The 5529-nt window shown below is 38.5% G+C and overlaps 1 non-coding gene across 1 annotated transcript; it reads right to left on the reverse strand.

Moving 5' to 3' along the window:
* Positions 1-5158: 5158 nt before the first annotated feature.
* Positions 5159-5265, reverse strand: LOC122492467. The gene has a single exon (XR_006299654.1). It is a non-coding gene; the product is annotated as a U6 spliceosomal RNA (small nuclear RNA).
* Between the last annotated feature and the right edge of the window lie 264 nt (positions 5266-5529).

Below are 5529 nucleotides of genomic sequence, written 5' to 3' on the forward strand. Positions count from 1 at the left end.
CCTACAAGATACTGAGCATATAATGATTAAACAAACAATATTCCTGACATAGTAACGCCAGAAAGACAATTAATGGTGTTTTGAAATGTTGTTCATCAGTGAAATAGAACAATGAGAAAGTGATTATAGCTTGGATCACACAAAGAAAGGAACACTTTAGACAGATGAAGTAGAATTAAATAAATTCCCTAACGGGATACTCTGTAGAATGCCACCAATCAGGTGCCCTGCAGGGACAAAGGCATAGAGGAAAACTTCTCCTAGGTTAATCAATAAACTATGCTATTGGCATTTTACAGGTCATTTTGAGGAGGAATAAAACCTACCTAAAAAATACTCTAATAAAATAATTTCTGTGCATTTATAATTTTTAGCTGTAGCTATAATCCAAGCTGTAAACTAACCAGATGACATGGGATGACAATGTTATGAAGAACAAAAAGGACTAGCAGGATAAAAAATGTCACTAAATATTTAAAATATTCAAAGAAACTAAAGAAACCAAAGAAATAAAGAAACTAAATGGACTAGTAATTTCTTTTTACCTTGGCTCTACTAGATTAGAGTTCCCATTGCCTCTTCGATGAGTAAATGAGCTATGTTAGATTATAATTGTATTATATATATTTATACATATATATTCATTATGTGTATGTATATGAATTGTATACTGAAATATATTTAGTTTCATCACAGAAAGCAGTTAACTTGACACATTTTTATCTTTACTTTGGCCTCAGTTTAAACTCCCTGTACACATAATACACTCAAACGCACACACACACACACACACTCACACACACACACACACACGCACGCACACACACCAAGATATAATTGGACCAATAAACTATGTCAACTAAACTGATATTTGTGATCAAAAACATATACACCCAAAACTTAGTTTCCTTTCCAAAAGGAAACTTAGGTAAGTTATGTACCTTTTAGGATACTTGATTTTCAAAGGCTTATTTCTCACTGCTGGGCTGTATTTTACACTTCCTCATTATTGCATAAATGTCACTGTGTCCGTTGCTCCTCTGATTTTCTGTGGTCACTCTAAGCTAACATCCAGTGACAAAACTTTTCTCCTCATCCGCATGGGGGAACTTTCCCTGTTCCTTTTTTTTTAAATGAGACAAAGAGAGACAAAGAGAGAGGGACAGAGAGAGGGAGAGAGGGGAAGGGGTACGAAGAGAGGGGAGGGGGAGAGAGAAAATCCCGAGGGGACTCTGACTGACAGTGCCTAGGTGGAGCTTGATCTTCCGAAAGGTGAAATAGTGACCTAAGAGGGAATCAAGAGTCAGACGCTGAACAGACTGAGCCATCCAGGCTCCCTCTGGACGTCTCCCTATTCTTTCCATGTTTTTCTAGCATATTTGCTTTCTCCCCGCCCATCTCCATGATACGTTAATTTATTTTGAACCTTGGTTTAAGGGCCCGCATATTCTTCTCTTTCTGAACACTGTCCTCAAAGCTTTTGTCCCGAGAGTAGCTTAAAAACATGGGTGACCTGTGAGGCAGAGTTTTACTGAAACATTGAGTAACGGGGTATGTTATTTAAAAACAAAATTATGAAAATAAGATGAAGGGAAGGAACTATTATTAACACCGAACAGTTAATGCACTGGTCCTATTTATCTTCCATTTCCCACCACAAGTATTTGTTATGTTTATTTATTTAGAGAGAGAGGGGGAGAGAGAGAGAGAGAATGCGAGTAAGGGGGAATCCCAAGCAGGCTCTGCTCCGTAGGCGCACAGCTCCCCACAGGAGGCTCGAACTCACCAACCATGAGATCATAACCTGAGCCAAAATTAAGAGGCAGATGCTTGACCAACTGAGCCACCCAGACGGTTTCCCACCACAAGGATCTTCAGTCTTTGGACACCCATTCTCACCTCTCTTCCTTGGGCCCCAGTCTGTCCACATTTATTTACCTCTGTCCTCTCAATTACCTGTCAGTTCTAACCCTTAAATTCTAGTTTTCCTTCCTTCCATAAAATCAAGCTCTTGGTTTACTTTCGCGCATCGCAGCAAATAAACGAACAAATCATGAACACGTTCTGTTCAACAGCAGTCTGACCTGAGTAACAGAAAGTTATTGGTCTGTCTGATCTCCATCTTTTAGCAAGACAAAGAACCCATGAGTCTTTGAAATAACAGCTCTGCTATTCTGTTGGGGAACGCACTGTGATGCTATACTTCCTCTCCCTACCAGCCAGGGTTAGCAGAAGACAAACAGCACAAAGTTTCATTCTCTTTACCTCTGGCCCTGTACATTCAGTCCACAGAAACTCCTCTGAGGCAGTTTATGTGTCGGTTTTTATTTTACTTCCATTTTCACCAACTCCTGCATGAAACTATCACAGGAATCGAAGAATTAATAGATTTCTTCAGTTTGAAGTCACAGCGAAGAAAGGATTATCTTTTGATATATGCCTCTTAGGAATGGCAACTACTAAGAAATATGTTGTTAGAAAATGGTCCCGGGGCCCCTGGCTCAGTCAGTTGAGTGTCCGACTTCGGCTCAGGTCATGATCTCTCTGTGAGTTCGAGCCCCGTGTCGGGCTCTGTGCTGACAGCTCAGAGCCTGGAGCCTGCTTGAAATTCTGTGTCTTCCTTTTTCTCTGCCCCTCCCCCTGCTCATGCTCTCTCTCTCTCTCTCTCTCTCTCTCTCTGTCAAAAGTAAATAAACATTAAAAAAATTTAAAAAAAAAGAAAATGGTCACTACTTCCCACCTTATTAAGTAGATTTAATAACTACATTCAGAATCCCCCCTCCCTTAGCCTTCTGTTTCTGTCAATATAGATAAAAATTATGTGAAACAACTTGGGGCGCCTGGGCAGTTCAGTCGGTTAAGTGTCTGACTCTTGATGTGGACTCAAGTCATGATCTCACTGTTGTGAGATTGAACCCCTTGTTGGGATCTATGCTGGAGGGTGGAGCCCGCTTAATATTCTCCCTCTCCCTCTACCCCTTCCCATCTCTCTCTCTCTCTGTCTCTCTCTCAAAGAAAAATGCGAAAAAACTTTAAATGTGAAAAATAGTATTTATGTATCTATTCTTTTATCTTTTGAATATTGAACATATTCAATCTCAGGACGCTTTCAAGTCAATGGGCATTTTATTAACAAAATTGAATAAATCACAATATCCAGGTGGAGTGTTTGGGATATTGAAAAAAAAACATTAATAAATGTAAGAAAGGTCTGAGGTACAAAGGAGAGTATTGAAAAGAATAAAGTCAAGTGAGGTCCTGGGCTTTTGCATGGATATTTAATTAAATGCATTTAGGTAGAGGGGAAACGGATTCTCTATTAGGATAATTTTTGGTTTCAGTAAAAAACAGCCCAATACAAAAAGACTTCAACCAAAGGAATATGAATTCGTTCTCACAAATAAGAGTCTAGGGTTGGCCTTAACTTCTGGGTCTAGCTCTTCTCTGAAATTCTCTTGTCACTGCCTTACTCCATATGGTGGCCTCTTTCTCATGGTGGTACCAGTTCTGGGCCAATATTTAGGCGAAGGTAACGTGCAGAAGAGAGAATGTACCTCCCAGTGGCTCTCTTGAGAGAGAGAGAGACATAGAAGACAATAATGAAACACATTTCCCCCGTATTTCCAAACACATTTCTCTCACATGCCTTTGGCTGGTAGGGTCACATGCCTTCCCGTCTAAACCAAATCCTATGACCAGGTTAATGACATGTGATGATTGGCTTCAGCCTGATTTCGCTGAGAACCAATCCCTTTGCAGGACCACAGCATTATTTTAAAATTAATCATGAAAGCCTTTTTTTTTTTTTTTAATTTTCCATACTTTTCTTGCTGTAGCAAAGCTTTCTAAATTCCACTGATTTATTGCTCAAGGATAAATTGTTCTTTAAAGCTGTAAGCTGTGAGTTTGGCCTGATCTGGTTTGAAGCTGGGTCCATACTGCTTAACAGCCCATGTACTGTGGGTTCAGTTACTGTTGCAGCCATGACTCACTGTGTCTAGCTGTTGGCCACGACATTATGGAAACTTCTGAGTCTGCACCTTGCGATGTCCCATATGCTGTTGACCAGGTTTCCTGTGGTCTAGACAGTGGCCTGCGGGCAGATCATTTGTGTTAATATCTATTCCCTGAACCATAGTATGTAAATATTGTTTCTTTGGAATTTGTTTGAGATTGTCTCAAAAAACTTCATTGCAATGTGTTTGCGTGCAAGTTATTTAATAAGCTTCAATACTGGATATTTAGTGTGTGCTTATTATCTGGTAAAGCATATTTTGGAAAGCATTTCATTGATTATAATACTTGCCACTTTATTATCTTTAGTTTTTATATAATGCAATCATTTCAGAAGCAGAGTTATCATGCAAATGATTCTATTTGAAAAATATGTAACAGTCAAATATGGCCTCTTGTATTAGATAGTAAAATCTGCTAGTTAATATACAAGGTGTGGGATTTTTTTTTAGTTTGAAATATTATACTATTTAATGACATCTCTGTGTATTTCTCACATACTGTTGTATTTCAAGTAAATATGAGATAGAAAAACTAAATACCAATTTAACAAATAGTCTTATTAGAGTTGAATCATTCACTTTATTTTTTATTTATTTAAAAAAATTTTTTTAATGTTTATTTATTTTTGAGGGAGAATGTAAGAGCATGAGAAGGAGAGGGGCAGAGAGAGAGGGAGACACAGAATCTGAAGCAGGCTCCAGGCTCTGAGCTGTCAGCACGGAGCCCCACTCGGGGCTCGAACCCACGAGCTGTGAGATCATGAGCTGAGCTGAAGTCAGACAATTAACCGACTGAGCCACCCATGCGCCCGAATTATTCACTTTAAAATATAATTTATTATAAATTGCCCTTGTGTCTTTAACAAATAATCTATTTGCTGTAGTTTCCTTTAGGCAATTTCTTTTCAGGACTATCTCAGTTGCTTAACCCTTAGTACATTAGAAGATGCCATTAATATCTCCAGGAAGACAAGAGAATGAATCAGTCTCTGTTCTCTGGGAATGTGAAATTATATAGATAGATGCTAGATAATATGAGAGTACATATATTCAAGAGATTTTTTTTCCTAGGTCATTTAAAAAAATGTGTTTTGTCCTCATTATGGCTTGGTTATACAAAGACATAATGTCTTTTTTTTTTTTTTAATATGGAATGCTTCGAGAATTTGGATGTGATCCTAGTACAGGGGTCTTGCTAACCTCCTCTGTATCATTTCACTTTTAGTATATGTGCTGCCGAAGGGAATACTTTTCTTTTTTTTCTTTTTTTTTTAATCAAGGGGTTTTTTATATTCTTGTTAGTCATAAGTACTCTGAATTACTGTTAGGAGTTTATTTCCCTGTACTTGTGGGAGAAGGTATCGGAAATTCCTGTAATGCTGTGGGGGAATCCCCTCTCCTACCTCCTTTTGCCAGGGGAATACCGGGAAGAAACTTCTACTAGACTTTTAGGAGCACACCTTATTCCTAGGAACTCCTATCCGTTCCTTGTGGACTCTGTTATTAGCATCAG

Source organism: Prionailurus bengalensis, chromosome C2 (assembly GCF_016509475.1).
Source record: "Prionailurus bengalensis isolate Pbe53 chromosome C2, Fcat_Pben_1.1_paternal_pri, whole genome shotgun sequence".
Classification (NCBI taxonomy): Eukaryota; Metazoa; Chordata; class Mammalia; order Carnivora; family Felidae; genus Prionailurus; species Prionailurus bengalensis.